The sequence below is a fragment of the Anser brachyrhynchus genome, assembly GCF_964034855.1.
Source record: "Anser brachyrhynchus genome assembly, chromosome: 2".
Classification (NCBI taxonomy): Eukaryota; Metazoa; Chordata; class Aves; order Anseriformes; family Anatidae; genus Anser; species Anser brachyrhynchus.
Window position 1 is genome coordinate 25955150 of NC_137695.1, and position 25297 is coordinate 25980446.

Sequence of the window (25297 nt, forward strand, 5' to 3'; positions counted from 1 at the left end):
CCATCTTGAAATGATTCATTTTCCTTCTAAGACAGGTCAGTCAAGTGGCAGCCAACACTCCCTTTCCATACCCTGGAGAAAAATCTACTTTAGGCCCAAAATATACCTTCAGTGGGATTTGTCTTTCCGTCATATAAGCATACTCCATTCCCTCAGCTGGCTGGGGCACCTTGAGAGTGCAAAGTATTCTGTACAGCTGAGCAGGAGCCAGCAACTTGTAAGGGCACGGTGTCTTGAAGATTTCTGAACAGTACACTAGATTAAAATAAAATGTGCTGCCTCCTTATACTTGCTTATTTTTATACGAGCAGTAAAGTTAATTGGTGAATTTTGTATGCATGAACTAAATGATGATAGAATCATTTAGGTTGGAAAAGACCCCTAAGATTGTCTTGTCCAAACGTTAACATAGTGCTGCCAAGTCCACCTTTAAACCATGTCACTAAGCTCTACATCTACATGTTTTCGGAAGACCTCCAGGGATAGTGGCTCAACACAACTGAACGAACTGCTTCTGCCCTCCGACAACATGCATGGCCTAAACCCGTGACAACAGAACCCAGAGAAGTTTCAAGTGGCAACTTAAAGACAATACGAACCTGAATACACAGAGCTAACTATCTAAACCCATTTTAGCAGAATATGCAGTCATATTTCAAGCTCATATTATTGCACAGTAAAGTTAAAGAGCACATTAACTTCTCTCTAGTGATCCTGAGTTTATTTTCAACCGAAATTTGCAATTCAATGCAATCAATTTCACTTTGGCTAAACACTTTAATGTGCTCTGATAAAAACAGGCAATTGATATTCTAATTCTGTTGTATTGAAACTAGCTCTGTATTATGAACACACATGACAAAATAGAGCAAGCACTACGGCTGCTACATAGAGGAATTTCTTTCCCAGCTGTTTGTATAAGTTGGTATTGAACTTTTAATTTCAAAGGGTTATAATGTACGTCATAAATTACACCTTTTATTAACAAAATCATGTTAATTTCTATCCAGTGTTTTTGAGATAAAGTGTGGTCTTCTAACACTTCACAACAATGTCACACTATAATTTACAAACCACTGTTGCCAATATTTTTTGCACATGCTTCAGTTAGAAGCATTCAAATACATGAAATGTTTCATGTTCTAGGGCAGGATCTAGGGCAACAGAGAAAGAAGACTGCAATTCACAATTTATTGAAACTGCATGGACAAAGAACATACAAAGGTGCAATGTAATTACAGGAGATGGATTCTATAATCTTTCATAAAATCTTTTCTGATAAAGTTTCAAAAATTTCCTGCCTTCTGTTGACTGTATCAGAGAATGGCACTGGAGGACTGAAACTTTTTTCAAGTTCCGATGCTGGGAATTATTCCTGAACAGGAGATTTACCAATCTCCTAAGTAAAGATAAGTATTGTCCTAATTACCATCAACAAATGATCAGAATCTCATTTTTAACTGCTCTCTGTGTTTACCCATCAACAGTCCCTGCACTACTGGTTCAGTATTGATTCTGGATAAAAACTAGTATCTAATGAACCAAATAATACACTTTTGTATTCTTTGCTGATTTTCCAGAGTGATTTCAACTACTTTGAACCCAATAAACCTACAAACACCGACAAAATCATTGTCTGACACATCAGGTGACAAATCAGCTCAGCATTTTACCTTTTCAGACTTGAGCAGAGACATAGCTTTCATTAATGGCAGAGGCAATTCTGCTTATAAGAGGAAAGGCTGAAGAAATACTTGGCACTACATTGCCCAAAGGAAAACCAAAATAGTGTATACACAAGCCCCTTCATCTGTGTGTTTCATGACACTTTCTTAGTGTCTAGAGCTTCACTCCGTCTTGTTTTCGAAACCAATTTTCCACTGCATATCTTTACCATTAGAACCAAAGAAAAAATAGGAGTATAAATTCAAATAGGAATATATTTAGAGTTGGTTTTGCTTTTTTTTTTTGGAGGTTTTGTTTGTTTGTTTCAGGCAGATTGTCCTATTCAAGGCAAAGGTACTTTGCATTAGATTATCACTTATGCATTCTGTCAAAAGTGAGTGGGATCACATTCAGGAAGATTAACAGATTCACACTGATGAAGTACTGCACTACATAAGACGTAACTGTTGGTCTTATAGTTGATAACTCCTTCTTACACATTACACCCACTAAAACTGATTTCACCAATTTTTCTTCTCAATTGAGGTTGGATCAATTATCATGCAGAATGACAACTTTATTTGTGAATCAATTACCTCCTATGTGGTTTTATGCTGTTATTTTTTTTAATCTTCATAAATGAGAAGCTATTAAATTTGTACAAATATTTTCATAAATGAGTTGGTAGGCAGGCAACAATAATAATATTGGAGAGATTTCCATAGAAATGAGCTCATTACCTCTGCTTGTTTGGGGTGAAATAGTTTTAAATGGGTTTTCATGTTTGTTGCCAACCTGGTAGTCAAGGATAGTTGCAGAAAATGTGGCTAATAGATAAGCATGGTATAAAGTATGGAAGGCTGCATTCTGAACTATTCAGTTCTTTAGTTAACCCACACCTTGTGCAATTCCTTATCAATAAATCAATAATGAGATCAATCATTTCTATTCAGAATTACACACTCTGGAGCAAAGGAGTTATTAAAGACTTGCCTCATCTACTCTGTGTTGGTCTTAGAGCTGAGTTCAGCTGGAAGACCATTAGATACTCAAGGAGTGACCAAGTATCAAGTCAGATCTGTAAGCAAGAACCAGATAGACCACGTCTAAAACAAAGATCATCACATACCTAATTTAGTCTAGCCAGTATTAATTATTAAATGCCCAGAGTGCTTCATATTACCAAAAAAAAAAAAAAAAGCGCTAGCTCAAGTAAATATCTCTAAACCATGTGCTGCTTTGCAGCTGTGCCATCAATAGCTGCTATATTTGTGAGTCGAGACCACACCATTTTCTGTAACAAGAAAAAGCAATTGAAAGGTGCTTCAAGTCATAAGGTTCAAAAGCAAAATATAGGATCAAATGTTGATTGTGAAGTGATACCACTACACTCTTGAAGTATCCATTCTTTAAAAAAAAAAGTATTTTAAAGGATATAAAGCATGAGGCAAATTTGGGGGGCATTTACAGAAACAGAAAATTAGAAACAAGACCAGTAATCTACTGTGTAACCAAACGCCAGTTCAACAATCCAATGATCACAAATCTACTTAGGGTGTCACTAAATACAGATGTGTTTTTAAAGTATTATAGTAGACCAGAAAGGACAGAAGGAAAAAAAAGGGAGAAAATAAACACTGGATTGCAGCCATAAAGTCACTACTGACTGCACAGTTCCCTCATTTTCTATTAGTTTATCCAGCACAGCTATTTATTGCAACCCCTCTCAAGGCTCACTCTCCACAGCTCAGCAGTCTGGAGAGATTTTTTTTTTGCTGTGACACATCTTAAAGCCCAATACCCTTTCTACCCTATCCTTCCTTAACTTCACTGACTCATAATTCATTTTTGGATCCTTTTCAAAACTACTATTCTCACTTCAAAACTTTCCATGTACTAGCTCCAATCTATCTTCTGGATCTCTTCCATATTTTCTCTTTTAATATTAGGATTTCTTTAGCACTCATGATGGCTAGTATCTAGTATTAGTTTTCTGCCATGTCTTCTCCATTCAGACTGGCCTACTTTGTATCAAAAACGTACTTAGTTCATCCCACTGTCTCCCCTCCTCTCTTGTCTCTTGGCTTTGCTCGCAGTTCTGTTTTCAAAGATGCTCTATAAAAACCTTTTCCCTCCTGATTACAGTTCCTAATTTCACTCAGTGCCTGCTATAATTTCTTAATTAACTCTGTAACTATATAATTAAACTTTGTCACATTTTCTGAAACATCTGGCAGGAAAGAAGTACTCCAAATAAACTTGTGGGATTACTGAATAAGTTGCTATTAACTACTGCCTATCATGCTAACTAGCTCTGTTTCGATCAACGTTGACTACATCTTTCTCCTGGCTCAGATGGTAAATCTTCTGGGAGAGAAACGCCATTTTGGTTTGGTCTTTGAAAAGCTCTGAAAAGCAGTAACAATCTCATTTAAGCAGACTGTAATAATGCACACGAATAAAGGTTTCCTATAGAATTTGAGATAATAATGCACTGAGGTGCTTCAAAAACTGTTCCCTTCTTCAAAACAGACTTCAGTTTGCCTCAGTATATGGGGTGTCGGCCCTACGCACCCCTTATTAGCACAGCAGTAAAGGGTACCTTGTATTGGAAAGAAAAGAAGTTTCCCTACATGGACCTCCTTCGGTACTTGCTTGGCAGTGCTTTGTTCTGCACCTCTCTCAGCTACACCCCAGAGCAAACTCCACCGTAGGAAGACTGGAGATGTCCCTGGGGAACTATGGAGGTTCCTGCGCCGTGCTCACACTCTGACCTGTGACAGACACGCCAACCAGACCGCCGACTTGTTAAACGATTGCAGCAGAACTTGGGTTATGACTGCAGGCAGCCCTTGTTACCAGACACCTACTGCTTTAATATCAACAGAGAAGATGAGTCATTAAAGCAACCCCAAGCATCAGTCAGCAAGTGCCGAGACAGACACCTCTGACTGCGGTGACAGCACGTGCTGCGACAGCTATGGGAGCACTGCCCTGGCTGCCCTCTGCACCCCCAACGTGCATCTCAGATGCTGAAACCCCACCCCTGCTGTAGGCTGGCGCGGAGAAGGAATTTTGCCCTTTCACTTTCCTCCAGCATCTTGCTTATTTTAGGAGCCTTCATCAGTGCATCCAAGTCCGACTTTGTTTATTGGGTTCTTTCCTCTGACCCTAGTCATAAAGCTCCTCTGAGATTTTTTTCCAAACAGTAGCACAAGTTTTATAAATCAGCATGGTTCATACATTGCTACTCACATGCCACTCATGCCTCAGAAGGGCAGGTATGAAGCTATCATGAGTTTCAGTCTGGTACAACTAGGGAAAGTTATGGTTGGTAGCAGATAACCTGAGATGGTCTGTTTGCAGACTCAGGAATGAGGATGACTTTGTAGCTCACACCTGGTTAGAATATCATCCTTGCAATCCTCAGACACATTCACTTAATGTGGTACTGCTTTTCAGCACTCCCATCTGAAAACCTTTCCCCATACTCTAGCTGTAAAAGAGATTTTCCTAGCCCTGGAAATATTCTTTCGCTCTGTATATTCACCAGCAATAATCCATCATCATTTTTTACTTTTGCCTTTTTGGGAGTTTTGCCTCTGTAAAGACAAATCATCTCAGGCTGAATAGACAAGGGTGGAAGAAATGATGGAGATGGATTCTTTAGAGGATTTATATGTAAGAAACACAGTATTGAGTAAGCACATGTAAAGAGTATTAAAAGAGTTGTATGCCCTTTAAAACAACAAACGACACAATTTGGGACGATTTATACATTCAGAACAATTTTTCACTGAAATAACAGAAGGAATGAAAACAGCCCAGTACCTCAGCCTCGCATTTTAAAACTTAACTCCTCTGACTGACCTGGTAATCTGATGCAAATTAACTGGATAACTGACTCGTCACCCTATTAGCATTTAGGGTGTGGTTTGACCTGCTGCAGATAAGCACAAGACTACCTTTATCCCTGTGGCAAATCCCAAACTTCAGAGCAGTCAAAATGCTTCAAAAACCACAGTCTATGCTCTGTTGGATACAGATCTGTCAATCCTGTTCTGTGCAAAGAGGGAGTTAGACCTAGTGATACCCACTCAGCTATCAAAGTTATTTATTTCAGACCCTGTATTATTAGAAACTGGCCGTGATTTTTTGAGGGTTGTTTCCAGTCACATTGAACTGGAGCAGGGTTCTCACACTTCGCTTTTCTAGGGAAGGTGAACCTGGAGGCAAACCAGAAGACTGTTCGACTTGAAGAACAGATGTCCATAAATGCTTTCTCAAGCAGAGCAGAGACACCCCTGGCTACTCAGTATTCTGATTCACTACACATTCCCAAACACTTTGAGCAAATTTGTTTTCCACTTGCAGTCAGTCTGTGAATTATCTGTGTGGTTTCAGTCGGGGTACTGGCTAATTGAATGGACAGCTGGTACCTGACACTGATGTCAGTGCCAAGTGCTAGCAGATTGAACCACGTGCCCATTCAAACTATCCATCGACATCATTTCTGTGTAGAAATATATGCAGACACACATATGCAGAGGTGGTTCTGTAACATCATCCACTTCCCCAGCTAGCATTGTCAAGATTATTTCTTAGGAAGAAAAAAATGAACAGATTTCAAAAATGAACAAGATGTAACAGAGGTAAATTAAATGCAAACAGTAAGATGTCACAATCTCTATCATCTATTGCTCAAATTTAAACATGATGTCCTAATCACCACATTCCAAAAATTAGTCCTTAAGTTAGACCAGAGTCCTCAAATTATAAACCACAGAAGTGGTTCCAGTAGGTGCTGTGAAGCTGCAGCTTGTTATAAACTCCCTCAGAAAATTGCTCTGAACCAATGGGGGAAAATACTCTCTCTCCCTCTCTCTCTCTCATTCAGATCCCCAAACACAGATTTTTTTCAGTTTAGGGTTCCAAATCAGAGAGTTTTGACTTATAGTCATCATACCAACATAACTTCTGCATGTGCTCATTCTGTGATAATCAATTTAAGTTCTACAGAAAAATGCTTTTAAGATGAAAATTATTATGAGATTAGCACAGTGTTAAAAGGATGCCACCTACTGGACATCGCATCCACCTCCAGTAAAAGACTGGAAAGGTAAATCAGTAGGTCTGAGGATACTGAGAAAGCCTGCTTTGTAGAAAAGCTCCCTAAAACTGAAAATAAATAAATAAATAAATAAAAGCTCTCTGTCCTCCTTAAGCTCAGGGTTTCCCCAAAGCCTGGGCTTTGGGTTTCTTGGGTTTCTTTTTCTGACAGTCTACTTTTTTTTTTTTCTTTCTCCCCTCTTGTAGAAGTAGGAGCAGCAATAGCCATGTTTCATGAGCATTTATCCTTCATATTCTTCCCTTAACTCTTCCCCTTCTGGTGCCTGTACTCTTACTGACAAGGTTGTTTCTTAACAATCTGCTCACCAGTTTTTTTCCATTCTCCTCTCTGCTTTGGGCTAACAGGCACTGTCCAGGCTTCCCACTGAAAATAATTAAAAGATGCAATACATGTGCAGACATGCAGAGATGCACAAGCAAACATGATGGAATTAATATCATGCTTTAGGGAAAAAACATACTGTGCTTTAGGCTGTCCTTCATATTTTGTGATCAAAAAGGAAAGTTAAAATGGTTTCAGCTTTGAGTTTAAATTTCCCGTGGGTTTTGTTTTGCTTTGCTTTGTTTTGTTTTCTTTTGGTGAGATTATTTCAGCCCTCTTACTTAGCGGTTCTGCCACTACATTGTTCTTCTATTGCTGGTTTTGCTTTTTATTTCAAATATTAGAATAGAATAGAATAGAATAGAATAGAATAGAATAGCACAGCACAGCACAGCACAGCACAGTTGGAAGGGCCCCACAGAGACCATCGAGTCAGCCTTCAGGGCTGACCACAAGCTGAAGCGTGTCACCGAGGGCATTGTCCAACTGTCCCTTGAGCACTGACAGGCACAGGGCACCACCCGCCTCTCCAGGAAGCCCATCCCGGTGCGTGACCACCCTCATGGCACTGACATTTCTCCTCACGTTCAGCCTGGCCCTCCCCTGGCACTGCTCTGAGCCCTTCTGCACCCTGCCATCACGGGAAACCAAAAATGGGGTTTGCCCTCCTGGTTGCCAGGGCACGCTGCTGGCTCACGCTGCGCCTGCTGTCACCGGCACCCCCAGGTCCCTTTCTGCTGAGCTGCTCCCCAGCCACTCGTCGCCCAGCCTGGGCCTGGCATTGCTCCGTCCCTGTTCTTTAGTAGGAAACTGTTAGGTACATAGGGAACTACTCGGGCTCTACCTAATGCCCCTTGCAACTGTGTAAGTGCAAAATACCAAAACTGCCATAAGTTTATAAAGTCTCCATGATTATATGTAAGTACAAAGAGGACTTTACATGAATCAACTGTTTTCATGTAAGAATTCAGGCCTTAATATAATAGCAGCATGATGTACAGTGTGTGACAGACTTGGTTTATGTAGTTTAGAACTAGGATATCCATAGTAGGCATAGTGATACTTCTTTTTTGTAACTGGAAAAATTAATTGGTGCAAAAAATGATGCAGTAACAGCATATATCCATCACTATACAGTTTCTTCCTCTCACCCACATTGGGATGAGCCTATTGATATTGTTCTAAGTGTCCACTCCATGGGAACTCTGTTATTTTTACCATGCCATTTCCACTACTCCAGCACAACAGTGGTAGCAGAGGAGCACAGCAACACAGCAAAGGGACGAGCAGTCACATTTGTGCTGAACTCGAGAGCAGGTAAACACGTGTGTCCGAGCATTGCACCCAGCCTGCGATAGCAAAAGGAGTGGCAGGATGCAGTCTTTTGGGTTCAGTGCTGTTCTGGCCTGGGAACATGGCTTCTGACCCAACCAGCACCAAAGCAACCTGGTTCAGAGCTGGTGGGCTTGGAGCAGCTTAGCTGGCAGAGGCACATGCCCATCTCACATGTCTGCCTGGCCAAAAAAATGCAGAAAGGGTTGCTGGCATCAGGCTCCCCTTGATTACAGCTTTTGAGGTCACCACACACAGCTTCAGTGCTGGCAGCACCTCAGATCAGCCCAGTCTCCTCATTAGACACTGAGGAGATTAATTTTGTGTCATGCATTTTTATTGTATTTTACCATTCTACTTCCAGGCAGAAAAGGACAGATGGTCTGACTCCAGTCGATATAATCATTGATTTAAATGTATGAATGTATGACTAATTTATGGAAATGCCCATTATACAGTCATTGTTTCCCAGTCACTGAAAAAGTTCTGCCCAAGGGTGGCAGAAATTATGGGAAGAAAAATGCAAAACATATACTTTTCAATTACTAGCCAAGTAGATTGGCTCTAAGCAGGGTGGCAAAACAAGATGTGTAAATGGATGAGACATGAAACTTCTTTCTGAGAGGAGAATGTGCAGCATGCGTGCAGGCCATGATTTAAAGAGTATCTCCTAGCTGCAGAAAACTCAAATTTGACCTACCTCCAGTAGTGCGGGAAAGAGACTCCTGGCACAAGTTAGCTTGTACAATACTTCTAGAAGTACTGCATTCCTCCTACCTGTGTGCCAGTGCTTCTTGTTATGTTTGCTTGAAGAGTTATGCTCACTTAGCATGAGGATATAGTGCAAAATTGTTTGGAAAGTGCCACTTTAATAAAATGATAAGATGCAGCTGAACTATCATCTTTTAAGAACACTTACCACCACATTCACCCCCTTCTTGTCCTCATGCTTTGACCCTTCCAAGGGACTTCAGATGATGCCTTGTTGAAACATCAAAACTGAAGAGACTCCTGCTCAGGAATAAGTATGCAAGTTAAGCAAGGAGGAGAAATAGGAAAGGCAGTTTCCCACGAGATTTGTCTCTCAAATGAATGTGTGGAGGTTTTCCTGAAATATTTTCCCTCTCTTTCTAAAATACTATCCTTCTCTTTCTAGTTTTACTATCCCCTGTGCAAACATTAACTGAGGGTTTTCATGTAACTGCATGAAAACAAGCCATTGTCTGGGACTGAGCAGGATTTGAGGAAGTCACTGTACCAAACAGGGTTTCACCTGCATGATCCTCCTCTCTTTGTTCTGCATACATTACAGCAAATATGACAAACTCTAAGTAACGCTAGAGGTGTCTTAAGTGTGGTAAACAAACATCTTTTCGATTTTACAGTATCCCACATCCTAACTACTCAAATAATAGGTCACATCTTGTATTATTTCCAGACACAGCAAGACTAGCTGGTGGCACACTGGGCACACTGACAGGATGGCTGGAAGCTAACTCATGCCCTAGCGCTACTTCATTTCTGCTGCAGTCTGTGCAATCGACTCTTTAAAAAAATGCCTTAAAAGGGCACTGATGATGAACAACTGAGGTGTACCTCAAGTATCAGGCTAATGCTAATGTTCTACAGAGAAAATGAGAGTTCTTCATGGACTAGCATTAAATGTGAAAGCTTATAGACTGGCTGTCATACTGCCACCTTCTTTAAGATTGACAAGCTTTAGCTGTTCAGCATTATAAAGACCACTTTAAAATTTGCTCTCAGTAGTATCTTATGTAAATCAGCTTTGCCTCTCCAAAATTATTATTTGCTTAAATGAAGCCTAAGGCTTTCACATTTCTACATGGTTTTTACTTTCCCCCTTTGAATAGGTGAAAGTTTTAACAAAAACTCTGTGTTCAATGATGTTAATAGATCTTTTAAACAACAAAAAAAAAAGTATTTTCCTGTCTTTGTAAATTACCAATACCCTTATTTCATACAGAGTCTCTTGGAATTACACTAATCAAACTACATGCTTGTAATAAAGTCAGACAACTAAAGATTCTTCAGATTATATAGGTAACTGAAGTTAGAAACTGTATGGGGAACCTTAATTTAGCCTTCTTGGGGACAGTTACTGTTATTTTTAATTACTTGTCCTCACACTTCCTTTTCCATTGGAATCCTTCTTCATTGGGTTCCCCCTTCAAGTTCGTACAGAGATCCCATCGTTTCTATTTAGCAGATAGCCCTGCAAACCTGCCAGTTCCAGTCCTTTTGGGGTGACTAAGTGCTTTCAGCCCTTTCCCCTTTCACTTTTTTTTGGATATGTTTGGATGCCTCCTTTGCAGACCAAAGTAATTCCCTGAGCTGTAGAAAAAATTAGGCTGGAATGGACCTCTGAAGATAACCAAGTAACCCCCCTATTCAAAGCAGGCCTAACTTGAAAGTTAGACCCGCTTATTCAGGGACATATCCAGGCTAGTTTCAAAACACTGAAGGATGGAAATTCCACAGCCTCTCTGGGCAATCTGTTCCAGTGCTTAACTATTCTCATCCATCTGCTCACTAATGATTTGGATCTGACTGTGATTTAGAAATGTCCCCAGCATCATGTGATTAACACCATCAGTTTTAGTGCCATTTGCTCTGGCAAAAGAGTAAGATATTCTGCTATTTCGAGGCCTCTCTTCTTCGATGTATCTTGTGCAGATGATATGTCAGCAGGAATTTTTGAAATACTGCCTTCTGGATGGTGTGTTGGAAGGCATTAATTAGCTGCCCTCCTTGTCCTATCTGACCTTCCACTACCAAATCGTGCATCTAGCATAATGAATATGCTTGTTAGAGAAGGCTTGGAAGTGACGTCATCTAGCATGAGTGGGTTGTTTTGTTCCTGTATCGTTGCGTGATTGTTCTTGTGTTGATTTGTTCCTGATTCACTGCCTTAAAGATCTTTAATAAGTATGCATACATGGAATACCCTATCATTTTTCTTCTCTATTGTCATCATCAAGTACACCCTTTCCCATGTCTTCCTTATTTTTCTAATTAATGTCTTTATTACCAAGAGGCTCAAAGTAGAGATAACAGTTATCAGGTTGCAGCACGCACTTCTGGTGCTGCCTTGTAGGTAGATTCTGCAGCAAGCAGTTGACCTCCTCTGCCTTCAACCACATGGATACTTAGTATTAGGCAGGCCTGCCAGGGAACATTTTTTCCAGTTCACTTCCCTTAATGTTTTGGATGGGCTTTTGTTTATTTGTTTTTGTTTGTTTGTTTGTTTGTTTTTAAATCAGATTTAACTAATAGCTAAGCTTCATATCAAAAAATTAATTCTGCAGGAGCATCTACTTGGGAGATACCTAGGTCCTTATTCATATACTTTTATCTACATAGAATATTCTGTATCCTGATAGTTTTGTTTTGTATCATGGGTTCAACTTTTTTCTGTTGTCAGTCCCCAAAACTGTACCGCACTATTGATGGTAATTTGTATGACTATTTCTTTTGATTTTATTTAAAAGGTTGCATGTCTCACCATTATTAGCCTCCTTTCCTCCTTTTTTTTTTAAAAACAAAAACCAAAAACAAACAAACAAGAAAAACAGGAGCATTGCCGATGACTGCTTTCCCCGAAGATATTTTTCAGCTGCACGCATTGAAGGCTTTGCTCTCCTCAGTTTTCTTTGCATACATCTTCTCAAAAACCCTTTTTTTCATTTTTCCTTGCACAACACTCCCATGTTTGCTGGCAATCTACTCGGTTTGTGCCCCTATAGTATGTTTCTCTTCAAATGTGTTTGATGTTTCTCTGAGACTGCATACGAGTGATTGCATGTAGATGATAAAATGTGGGAGGTCAACAATCACCATTACTGAGGTGCCCTCTCATCTGCTCTGGATCTCCTATGCTCTAGCCATTCTAGTGATATTATAGGACATTTGAGTGTCCTCCATTAACACACACATTTTCTTTTTTTGCCTCATCCTATTAGAAGTTTCCAGCATCTCATTTTCCTCTGCAGAAACAGTCTTTTTAACAATCTGTTCCAGCTGGCTGATTCGCTTACATCAAAGGACTCAGTAGATCCTCAACTTTCCTACAATTTCTTCTCTGAATGCAGATCTCCTCTCTCTGAAACAGGATATTTCAAATTATTCCAACTGTCCATCCACACTTCTTCCATTTGCTTCAGTAAGTTTGCCCTTATAGACATTTATAAATGTTCTCAGCTGTCTGTACAAAAGAATATGGGAAACAAAGGACTTTTCTCCTCCTTTGACTGAAGTTCAGAAAAAAAAAAAGTTCCACCAACTAAGCCCATGCATTAAAAGAAGCATTCTGGACATTCAGAAGATGTACACTTCTTGTCTTTCTTTGTAAAAGGAACATAAATTTTTCTCCAGATTCAGTCCATGAATTTGGTTTAAATTATTCCCAGAAAGACAGCAGGACTTAGCCAGTGAGTTTTGATCACACGCTCAATGTGATAAACTAGGACTGCTCAAATTAGCTAGGTTTTCAGATAGCTCCCATGTCTGCACCCAACCCTCTAAAGCTGGGCATAAGAAACATATACGGAATAAATATAATCGTCTTAAGACCAGTACATCAGTGTTTTAATTATGCATGGTGAAAATGTTTCATGAAAGGCACTAAAAACTCTAAAGCCCACCGCAAAGATCTATATCAGCAGGGTTGAATTGCAGCAGTGGCAGGTTGACATCCTGTACATGTCGAAGTCCAGAAGGAAAATAAAACATAACCAGAAATCTTCACGGATATCTCCTGATAGCATAAGGCTGGTAAGACTCAGTAAGGTTGTGCACAACCAGGGCGTTGTGACAAGTATTGCCTCCCTCACCTTGATCTGTTCCATTATGAACTTTCTTTTCTTCTACTCCTGTCTTCTCCCAGACATTAGCTGCTCCTCTCAATTAATTCCATTCTCCATTCTTTTAGTACCATTTCCAAGCAGACCTTGTTCCTTACAAGGTTTCTGCCACTCCATGTGGCAGACTATATGGAGGGACTCTTTCTTTCCCTGGCCTTCAGTTTGTCCCATTCTAAACTATTTCACTTTCCTGGCTTCGTGACTCTAGTATATTTAGTGGGGAGGGGAAGAGAGAAGCAAGAAAGGGAGGTGGAGAGGGAATTCTGTCTCTTCCAATACATCTTCTTCCTATTGTCCTGGTGTTCTGCCAGAACCTATCCTTACTGGCCCCTAAATGCCACCTCCTGGGAATGTCAGTGTTTTTCACGTATCAGTTTGTCTCTCATCATCTAACTTCTTGTCAAAGAAGCTTGTCCTTCTCAAATGTTTCCTGTCCCAAACCACTCTGGCTCTCGGTACTAACACCCAATCCCTATTTCAGCATCCTTCTACCACCTCTGAAATCATTCCCATTTTCCCCACACTCCTCAAACTTCCCTACATTCCACTTTCTGCTCATCTTTTGTGCGCTGATCTCGTTCTTTCTGCCCTCAATTAGGCAGCGTAGACTGCCTTAACACTGCCTCAGAAATCTGACTGCATACCAAAGCTCTGTGAAGATCTGGGCTGCACAAGCGTGGGTGTTCTTAGACAAATGGCACAAGGATCAATCCTGACTCAGAAACCTTCTACTGGCAAGTCCATTTCCCACCACATGGCAGCACAAGAACTTCTCAGAGAAATGGAGCACCCAGAAGTTGTAGACAAAAGCAAAACAACAAGTCCTGTGCTAGATGAGGTTTTCAGAGATTATGATAATTATCTGGCTAAAATTCTCCACATAAATCCAACAGATTGGTGAAATTTCTTAGCCCAAAAGATGAAAGCTCAACAAAACACTAAGTAGATGAAACCAGAGGCTTCTGACAAAAAGTGTGAATCTGTACAAATTATTTTATACACTGCATATGGATAATTATATATGCATATGTGTATACGTACATACATAGATATGCATGACCACGTGCATATGGACTGCCCAGGTGGACTGTGCTTCTATAGGAAATGCAGTGCTGCCCAGAGTCTGCCTTTCTATAGTCACACAGTGCAAGGAGTGCACACTAGGTCAGAGGTATCTCCGAAGACAGCTGACTTTTCTTTTTTTGTAAGTACACCCTGCAAATAGGACTGTTTTCTCTCCCAGCATCTCTTTCAAGCTGTTTCATCTTTGTCCATCTAAACTATGCCCATCCCAAAGTGCAAGTTGCTTATTACATTGTGGTGCATTTGTTTCCTTCGATTTAAAAAAGTATTTTGCTATAAATACCTATAGAGAGATCATTGAAATTCCCATCATCCACAAAAATATTTTACAGTGAGAAGCAAAAATTTGCATTTCATAAAATTCATTAGTTTCCTTTTTCATTGAAAAAGAAAAGATCATTTTTAACAAAAAAAAAGTTTTGAATATATTTCATAAAATGCCACACTACAGTAATTGGCATAACTAACTGCCTTTAATGATTACACCCATCTGATTTCTCAATGTGGAATTACATATGAGAGCGATACCACAATTCATCACTTTAGGAAGTCTCTTATCAATGGTATTCTCTGATGTAGCATGTGGCATGGCTGTAACATATTTGATGACCTGCCTTATAATAAATAAGATAATGACCACATGTTGACAGTTATTTAAGTAGAGAAATGACAGGCGTTCATACTAATAAAACACAGTCCCAATATTCTGCGACAGTATGAAGTTACCTTTAGTTAACAGCTGGGGTTCTACAGGATCCTTTCTGTGCATAGTACATACATACCTCCTGCTGGCTTAATCATACTAATTTCTCACACTGCGCAGGCCATTACACCCTACTTCTTTTCTTCATAAAGGGGAAATAATGCTTTATATTTCACCATGGACAAGTTGTCATGGTTTTGGCTGGAACAGAGTTAATTTTCTGCATACAGGCTTGTATGATGCTGTGTTTGGGACGTAGGATGACAATGATGCTGCTAACACACGGATGTGTAGTTGTTGCTGGCAGTGCTCAACCAGAGCCAAGGACTCTCCTTGCGTGGCTGACACCTGTCTGCTGGTGGGGAGGAGTGAACAGATTCCTTGCTTTGCTTTGCTTGGGCACACGGCTTCCACTTTACCTGGTAAAAATTGTCAGTATCTCAACCCATCAGTTCTCACACTTTTACCTTCCTGATTCCCACCCCCATCACACCTGGGGAGAGCGAGCAAGTGGCCGTGTGGTGCTGAGCTGCCTGCTTGGATAGGCCACAGCACTGGTCTAAAATGCAAAGATTTGTGTCAGTTCTATCGCTGTGCAGATAACTCAAACAGCTACAGAAATGACAAGCGGGCACATCTTGGGTTTTTAGTTTGGATATAGATCTCATAGTGAGTTATCACGGATGCTAGGTGAAAGAGAATACAGTTATGTGAGGCACAGCAAGGTGAAAGACAGTTATGCAGTGACAACCTACAGGTTTTTCAGTGACGACTTCTGATTACATTAGGCATTTCACTGGGTGAACACATTGCAAACAAAACACTGCAGATCTGACTGCCAAAAAAGTTAGCAAGAATTTAAATACTGATAAACCCAAATATACATGTTTTCTTTTCAGTGCCGAGATTACTCTAGTCTTTAGGAAGCACATACCATCAAATACCATCAGATGATAGAAACAACAAATAAACTGCAGAGTAGAAAACACGGGGGCTGCATTATCTGTGTGAACATATGGTAACAATGATTATTATTTATTACTTGATGCTGCTTCAACCCAAAATGTACTTGGCATCATTCAAACAGAGGAAAATATTGTATTGTAACACGAACAACTCAAGGGCTCAAATGAGTCAAGCCATTGAGCAGCCTGTAGTAAGGGAAGTGGCCCTCAGAACACCAAAGGAAATCTGCTTGCACCCATTTGTTCCCCATCACTGAGCCTTTCTCAAGACCAGGGCTTAAAGGATTTCCTAGACTGCAAGCATCACAACTCAGCACAGCCAGAAGCGCGTGATCAGTTGTCTATGGGTTACTCTCAACAAATGTTCTTAAACAGCCCGATGCAAAGCACAGGACTAACTGGAGATACTCTCAACTGGTGAGACTAAACTACCCTTTGAGTCAGCCTCACACTAATCCTGTTTCCCATTTTCCTTTGCCAGAAATACAATTCCTGGAAGAGTTGCCATATAAAATCTTAAGATTCAATAATTTACTCTGATGCTTGTATAAGCAACTAAACCAGCATCAATGATCTGTCATTATCAATACATTGCATACGTAAAATTAAGCACTGGAAAACAAATTTAATTTCCCCTGCTACTACGTAAGTAAACAGAAGACAATGCTTTCTATTAGTTTAGTAGATACATATACCATTCAAAGCATCACTTTCTTGAATGTTTTCCCTTTTCTGCAGAACACTTCCTGCTCTACATTTTCTGTTATCTAATTATATTTTTCACTATTTCACCTCTCTATTTTTTTTTCTGTCTAATCTACTTCACTTGCTTCTTTCTGCATCCCATACCATCCACTGTTCAGTGTTTAAACGCCTGCAGCACAGCTGAGGATAACAGCAGAGAACTTTCTCGTTCACTCATACCTTCATATTGTTTGGAGAGTCCAGACTTGAAGACAAAAGAAAATGAGGATTTCATTAGGAGCTGGACTGGTTAGTGTCACCAGGTGTTATTACCTGCAGAGATCCAGGTTTTAGGTGCATGAGGAAAGTCAGCCGTCATGGATACCTTTCTCACTACCAAAGTAAAGAAAAAGTTTCTCTAAGCAATTGGGCAAAGCTGTGAAGGTCAAAGCATCCTCTCCCCTGCCCTTGAATATTTATGGTTGGACGAGATTGCATACATCTTGTTTAAGAGTCAGAAATATGCACGCTCGCAGGGTGTTTCGGGCCTTGTATACAGTTTGAAGAAGGACTGTCATGACAACCTGAAGAGCATCGAGCATCCTTTGTTCACCATGCTCCAATGGATGAGAGATGACAGCCCTTAACACATAAAGAGCTGTAACTTTAGGGACATCATTTGTTCCTCCTCTGTGAGGAACTGCATTCAGTCGTCCAAAGATGCCTACCATCTGCTTGCTAGCTGATATACAGCAAATTACCCCATCATGTTTCAATGATGAAAAGGGAGAACAATGTATGAGAAGAGCCCAGGGAAGAAGCACTTACTCAGCCACACATAAGGAAGCCAACAGACACATGAATGAAGAAAAAGATCAAGAAAGCAAGCTGGTACAAGTCACACGGTGATAGCTCTGCACAAAAGCATATAGCTTATGTAGAACATCACCTATTTACTACTGCTTCATAAGAGAGGTAAAGTTAAATGGAAACATCACTTTTGGGGGTCACATTTCTTCTTCACAGATCACTTAAATCAAGACAGCTCACTTTGCTACGTGAAACTGCTGCGGTACACACATCCTGCAGGGAGGATCCTGATACAAACAATAGCAACAGAATACAACTGCAGAGTTATGGGCGATTTGTCTAAGCAGTTAACACCCGTTACCGATACCGGCCGGAGAGAAATCAAAACTACCAGAAATGGAGTCACCCATCTGCACACACCAGAGCTGAAATGCTACAGTCACAGGAGCTGTCTCACTCTGGAGCATGCCTGGGAGAAACAGAGGTGGCTAATTCACCCTACGAATTTATTCAGTCTTTGATTACCTTTCTCATTCTTCCATCAAGCCTTAAGCAGCGCCACGGATTACAGCAATTTTTGTTATGTGAGCACTGAAAACTAAGTAAATATTTCTCCATAAAAACACACGTACTGAAAATTCAGTTGACCTTTGAAGAATACTGTGCCAAATGGGGAGTCTCAATCCAGTCACTAATAAAAAAAGTAGAATAGAAGTTCAGTTTCTTTTTCTTTTACAAGTAGATCTCAGCACAATCTTAACCGGGGAGCACTGACACCTTTCTAATAGCAACGCTGCACTTTCAGAAGCACTTCAGATTATTTAAAAGAGAAGGCTTTTTTATTGTCAACTTAGTTGTGAGACGACACCTCTGAAGACAAGACACAATTCATCTTGTCTCGAGCAACCTCCAAATATGTCTGTGAACTCACTTGGCATTGCCTACAGAAGTGTCCAATTTCTAGGACAAAACAACAGAATAAAAATCTGCTTTTCCAATTGCAGAGGGGTAGTTCAGCACTTAGTAGCAATCCAGGAAGAAAAAGGCATTTCAAACACACATTTTTAAATATCAGCAATTTTCTAACCTGTGCTTTTGTCCAAGCTAATAAAGACATCACAAACTAAAGTTAGTGTGTCAAAGCCACCAACAAGCATACGTCGTATCTTTATACCCCTTTAAAGTACATGCTGCTAGAGCTACTATAAATAAAATATAGTTAAACAATGGATTCAAAAATGCTGCAAAATTTATCAAATGTATTATTCATCTAACTTTTAGTAACAGTAAGTAACATTCATCAAAAGCCTTGGACAGAGTGACACAGTTCCTTTATAAGTTGTTGAATATGACCAAGCAGAAAATTATTTGCTAAACAGTGTTACACGAAACTGTGACACGTGAAACTGAAATACAGGTATATTTCTCAAAAGACTACCAGAAGCGTAGTATAAGCAGTCAATTCTGCCACATCTGTGCCGAGTCTTTTATCCAGCATAACTGAAATAAATGATGGAAAAGCCAAGGTCCAAAAGCTTATTCTAAAGTAGATGCCATTCACTACTACCTTTACTGAATGACACAGGACTACTGTGATAAAACAGGTGCACTACAATCATTTCAAGGTACAGTGGATAAGATGCATTTGCATGAATTTTATTTTTCAGGGTTTTTTTTTGTTGTTGTTGTTTGTTTTTGTACTGCACGTAGAGGTAAGAACACCAGTACTGCACCATCACTCCATTTCCTTGACCCAAGAGAGCTCCTCCCTGTAGATTCCTCAGGTCTGTGGTGCACAGCTTAAGCTGATCCACCTCTCAGGAAACTGCCTTTCAGGACTACATCACTTCAGTCTGCAATTTGCTAAAAGCCATTGTTAGTTTGCCTCTCTAGAACATGATGCTAAGCCAGAAGACATTTGGGGAACCACAAAAAAAATCCAAGGCTGCATTGCTCTCAGCTGTTTTATATCTACAGCGCTATTTCCTATCACCTATGTCAAATCACTCCACTTTTGCCTTGTGGCTGAATACCAAAACTTCTTGTTCTTCCTTGATTTAATGGTAAGTCTCTGTGTATACCCATACAAGTCAGCACAGGCAGACCAATGGAGCTCTCTACCAGAGGGGAATCAGTAACCCCAAGTCCTCCCCACCCTGGGGACCCATATCCTTGACCAAGAATCACCTCCAATGCAGGGAGCCAACTGAATGGCTCATGGGCTCACTGGTGAGGCAGCAGCATGGCATCAGTTTGCTCAGCAGATCAACTGAAGTAAGACTTGTCCCTCATCCACGGATATTGCTGTAATTGGAAAGGTGTCCAGCTGAAACACGACCATAAATACAGCCTTTGGCATAAGGCATGGATTTCCTAGGTGTAACTGCTGGATGAACACCAAGCCCAGTGCTGCTGATGAACTGAGATATGGCCAATCTCACTGCTATCGGCATATTGTATCAGCTAGTGCTACATGTGAGCAATCCAGCGTGTCTTTCCAGCTCATAGGTAAATCCAGCTCAAATTTTATCCAACACGAAGGACAGTTGCAAACATTGTCTTGTACACAGGCTCTCCATTCTTTCCACCTGCCAAATCCCACCATCAAAAGGCATTCCTGTAGCCATAACTGTTAAAAAACATTAACAAAAAGCTTCAGCACAAAACACGTGCTATTGACCTTCAAGCATTTTTTTTTTTTAATTAACAGTGCTATTTAGCCATGTGGTCTTTCACAGCTGCTTCACCTACTTCAGAAGAATGAGAACTACCCCTTATGGAAATTTACATCGAGGCTTTCTCTGCACCAGAACTACTCCTTACAGCACCTGTATTGCAGCAAGCGTTTCCCATACAAAACTCCACATCTACAGCATGGCACCATGCCGAGATCCCACCTGAAGCAGCGCAATGACACAGCCACATCAGCCACCCAGTGCTTTGCCACCAGTGCTTTGCCTCTCGAGACTGGGCTGTTGGGGCACGAGTCACGCCTGGGATGGTGCTTGCATACAGAGGCTACCAGCAGCCAGACCCACTCCCTCCTAAGTCGGGAAGTGACTAAAAGTAAAGTCAAATGGAAAGTGGGTGTATATGACCAAAAAACAGCACAGAACAAACAATATGTAATTATGTGCTGTTCTTTGGCAGGCTATTGCTAGTAAACATTGAGGTTAATACTGAAGTAAACAAGATCAGAGGGAAATAACATAGGACCTTAAGGCACTGGTCATCCACTTTTGGGTACCTTTATGTAAGGATCAATTAACGCTCAATCCTGTTAAAAAGAGCTCAGTGTACCCTTGTTAAGTACCAAGCACTCATGCTCAGACATAGGTCATCCGCTGGCCTACTGCATGGCCTTCGGCAAGATGCCTCAGTCTCTACTGTTTACCGTGCAAATTTTTCAAGGGAGTGAATTTTACTCTGTGCTTGTAGTTCTGGGCAGCGACCTGCCTAGATGCCACTCTGACACAAGCAATGGGAATTGAAAGTACTCGGCACATAACAGGATCACCCCAGAAGGCCCATGTGTGACCTATGCTAGCATTAACACAAGCTTCAACATTGACTTCAGTGGCAATAGCTAGGACCTGAACACCAATTATCAGAAATAAGACAAAAATGAGCTTACCAGCTTACTAACATATAGAACTGGTAGGCATTTGCAGAACTGAAACTCATGGTACTTGCTATAACAACTTCCAGGCAAGCGTAGCTCAATTAGTTACTCATTTTTTCCAAAAACTGTATCTGTATGCATCATTTTTAAAATAACTACAGAACAGCCCTTCTTCTGTATAGACTTTTCAGGAACCCTAAGCTATTGTATGCTTTTTCTTCTTCCATTTTTGCTTATACAAGATTAATGGAAATTATTGGCAGTTATTTTGGTCGTGCCAGTGTTATATGTCAGGACTTGCATATACGCAAGTGCCCGTTTAGCTTCTTACAGGATTATGCAGTAATATTTCAACAAGGTTTTTAGAAAAGATGCTTCTGTTTCTTCATCTCCCCTTCAAGCTTGTGAGCTGTAGAGAACAAAACCCTAACATATAACTTTATTGTTTGATGTTTCTGTAGTAAGTCAATTATTCAGCAGTTTATTTGTGAATGTCTTTGCCATAAGCAACATATACTGCATGAATACCTCTGCTGAAATGCGGTATATATGCAAACTGCAATCTAACTTGCTTATGATCCTTTCTGATGAAACTATTCATGAAAATCTGACTATAAGACAAGTGTGAACTGACTGTTCCTCTTGAAAACACAAAACAGTTTATTATATTTTATATTTTATTATATATATATTATTTTTAAAATCATTAAGGCCTGGTGTGGCTATCACTCAGGATTTTAAAGCACTGCTACAGAGAGCTAGAAGTACTATCACTATCCAAATTTAAACACTGCCACTTGAATTTCTAACCAAAGTTGGCTGGTGCTCACTATAAATGAAAATCAAGAGCTATGGTGAAACCCACTCTTTTCAACTGGGATTTTGCCATTGGTCTTAACAGGGCCACAGTTTACTCAAGATTTACAAAGTTAGCACACTTTAACACTTTCAGGTAGGTACTGAAACACAACGTTTTAGCACTTCCAGAATAATTTTGTGTCAGCCACTGTATGACAACTACAGTAAGCACCACAGAGGTAACTTAGCAAAGGTTACCGACTTGTAAAGTCTGTCAAATGTCTGATTTTTTTCAAAGGAAATACTAGCATTAATTTGCCTAGTTCACAGTTATGCTTAGGATTCTGAGCAGCGACTTTGAATCCCCCTTTGGCCTGACACCACCTGCAGTTTGGGTTGCTGGTAACAAAGGATGTCACCCTGGGCAGCCCTGGGGCGGCCAGACAGGAGGGTTCTGCACCCGAACACCATCCTACCGGCACCCAGGGGGAGAGAAGCAGGAGGAAGAGCTTTACTTGATTCAGTGCCTACGGAATGACAACGCGGGTATTAATGCGATGACTTCCTCAATTCATTCTAAAGTCCTTTAGTCAGACTACGTAACTCTGTTCCAGCGGGGAAGCACACCGTCCTGCGAGGAATACTGTGTTACCCCTAAGTTCAGTGGCAGCCAATGTACACAGAAGCGTGGCAGGGAGGCATCTGATAGATACTGACAACGCTGCCTTTAAGAGATCTGAGGGTACACATCTATTTGCTCTTTTTATGAATGATTTTTTCTTCCGTTCATCATTTCAGCTACAAATAACATTCCGCAACTAGAATAAACCAGAAGTTTTTTGCTTTCCTTTACAAATCGTCGACCACCTTCACCTCGTCAAAAAGCCCGCAAGAATGAAATCAATACAAGCAATTTACAGACAAACCTGGCAGGCGTTTATATTGTCCTTGGACACGAACTAATAGCCTCATCCATCAATCCACCGCCACCAGCGGCAGCCCTCAGCCCGACGAACGCCGCTGGCACACCGCTAGCGCCCGGTGACAGCGGCAGCCCCGGCGGCAGACCGGGGGCAGACCCCGACCCCCGGGGCCGCTCCGCTGCCCCCAGCCCCAGCAGCGCCGCTCCCTGCCGGCAACCACCGCTCCGACCTCCTCCAACACCCCGTCTTTTTTTTTTTTTTTTAAATTATTATTTTCTTCCTTTTATTTTTCCCTTCTCCCAGCCGCACGCCGCCCGGGCTCGGCTCCCCATCCCCTCTCCCGCCCCGCTGCCGGTCTTCCCCGCGGCGAAGTTGCCGGGACTTACGGTGGCAGCGCTCCCGTCACCTCGGTCCTTCTCCTCCGGTCACCTCGGTCCCTTCTCCGGTCACCTCGGTCCCTCACTCCTCGGAGGGGCGCATGGCGCCGTCCGGCTCCCCGACACCCCGCAGCGCTCCAGCCGCCGCCCGGGAGGCGCTGCCCAGGGCCGAGCCCCTCCGGAGGGGCCGTCCCTCGGCAAGCATCTGCCTCCTCTCGCCCGCGCCGTGCCCACACCCCCTCGCACCGCTCCCACCCCTTCCCCGGGGCCCGGCGGCGGAGCGGAGCGGGGCGGCCGGAGAGCGCCCGGTGGCGGCGGCGGCAGCGCCTCCCCCGCGCCACCTCCCCCCGGCGGGGGCGCTGAGGCGAGGCCGGGGCAGAGGCGGAGGGGGGCGTGAGATGGCGGCCGGGCCCCGGGGGGGAGGTGGGGGCGGCCCGGAGCCCTGCGGCTTCCCCCCTACCCCCAAGCGTTGTGTGCCCGCCCTGAGGGAGCCCCGCGCCCCTCAGGCTGAGGGCTGGGGTCTGAGGCGGGGGGGGGGGTGTCTGCCTCTCGTCCCCTGAGCCGGGGGGACGCGGCGTTCACCGGCCGGCAAAGTCATCTAAATGCTCGTTTCGGCTCCAAAAGTTATGTAAGCCTTTTAAACCAAAGGAGAGGTCGGGGAAAAGACCCTTGCCCGGCCGCCCGCAGCCTCCCCACGCTGCTCCGGAGGAAAGCGAGCCAAAAATATAAAACCACCAAACCCACCCCAGCCCGCTTGGCGAGAGAGCATCGTGTGAGGGGAGGGCAGGGCAGGGCAGGAGTCCCCCGCTGTACCTGCCCCGAGCTCCCCGGTGCTCAAACGTCCCGGAGTCACGGTGATGGGGGGCGAGGATGGCTGTGGGGTCACCGCCGAGCCCCGGCAGCAGGTAGCAGGGCGTCCTCCCGGCAGGTGGAGTCAGGAGGCAAACCGAACCGGCTGAGAAGGTGCCACCGCCCGGCTGGAAGGCTTTCCCGAAGGAAAGGGACTTTGATACCGGCCCTTAAGTCGTCGCCTAGCTTTCTGCTGCATGGAAAGTTAGCTCCGATTGAAGTGCTCTCAGAAGTTCTTTTAAAGGGTAGCTCTGGATGCTGCCATCAAGGAAATCTGTCCTCCTCGGGGTATGTCCCCGGGTGAGGGACAGGGAAAACTAATAAAAGATGGGATGCTCAACGAATACTGATCTAAATCGTCATCCCTTTCAGGTTTAAACTTTCACTGGGGGGTTCACCCTTTCCCTTGTGAAGACAGCAAGGAGAGTCAGTGAGAGCTGCTTTTATGAGCTCTCATAATGCCATGATTACTTCACTGTTCACAGCTTTCTCTGGCAGGGACAATGAAGCTAGGGGAGATTTTCATTAGCTCCATCAGGTCTAGATCCCCCAAACAGCACCACTGTTTGCCAGCAGCGGCCACGTCCCTCTCACACCCCGGGTGCGCTTAGGGGAGCTCAGGCGGGACGGTTCCAGTGCAGGAGGTGGAAGAAGAGCTGAGAAGCAAAACCAGCAGCCAGAGGAGGAGAATCCTTCTTCCTTTCACTAACAACAAATTCAATGAGGAAAAGTAGCTTTTATATATGTATATATGATAGCTTGGAATATTTTCTTTTCCCGAGTTTTTAGAGGAGGCTGAGAGGGTGGGTCACCAATTAGGTGCAGATTGCTTTAAAAGATACAGAAAGCAGCTGAACATGAAGGCAGGTGATGGGCTCTTTTCCAGCGGTTTCTGCCATAGTCCCTCTGTTTCAGTTTTTTATGTGTTGTCTGGCTAATAGCGTTTGTTCTATGATTGGAAAAGTCACATTCTCAGCGACTGTTTTTATACTTATTTCAAAACAGATTTTATGTTGCTCTGTTTTCTTACTGAGCAGTGTTCATCTGCTGAAGTATAAATCTGTCATCCCATAATCTGGAAATAGCTTCTCTAAGGTGTTGGGGTTTTTTTGTTTTGTTTTAGGGTTGGGGTTTTTTTTAGACAAACTCCCATT

At 42.2% G+C, this 25297-nt stretch overlaps 1 protein-coding gene across 5 annotated transcripts in view; it reads right to left on the reverse strand.

Moving 5' to 3' along the window:
• The window catches only part of CALCR (calcitonin receptor), a 183380-nt gene extending 159068 nt beyond the window's left edge, over positions 1-24312 (reverse strand). For 2 of the 5 annotated variants that reach the window (XM_080577826.1, XM_080577825.1), the window contains exon 1: positions 23304-23402. The gene's annotated coding sequence lies outside the window, so the exon portion shown is untranslated. Of the gene's footprint in view, positions 1-23303; positions 23847-24107 lie in introns of those variants that run through there. The other 3 variants (XM_080577829.1, XM_080577824.1, XM_080577827.1) reach the window with 3 other exon arrangements.
• Between the last annotated feature and the right edge of the window lie 985 nt (positions 24313-25297).